The sequence below is a fragment of the Lucilia cuprina genome, chromosome X, assembly GCF_022045245.1.
Source record: "Lucilia cuprina isolate Lc7/37 chromosome X, ASM2204524v1, whole genome shotgun sequence".
Taxonomy (NCBI): Eukaryota; Metazoa; Arthropoda; class Insecta; order Diptera; family Calliphoridae; genus Lucilia; species Lucilia cuprina.
Genome location: NC_060949.1, coordinates 4524271 through 4524577, shown reverse-complemented (window position 1 = coordinate 4524577; position 307 = coordinate 4524271).

The window sequence follows — 307 nt, the reverse complement described above, 5'->3', positions numbered from 1 at the left end:
ATATGGAAGGCCAGTTACAAACAAAAAAGAAATTTAGAACCAACTATTAAAATAGAAAGAGTCCAGAAATAGTTTTTTTTTTTTAAATAAGAGAAAAAGAAATTAAATAGATTTAAGATACGTTAAGGTAGTTGTGGAATCGTGAAAAATAATATTGTGAATCGTAGTAGCGTCCAGTAGTTGTGTGTATGTTTATTTAAATCATGTGAAGCTCGCGGTAAACTGAAAAAACAGGTGGGTTTCGGGTCGCTGGAAAGAAAATTCTGTGGATCCATACGCGACAAGGTTGGGAGGGCAGATACAGAGG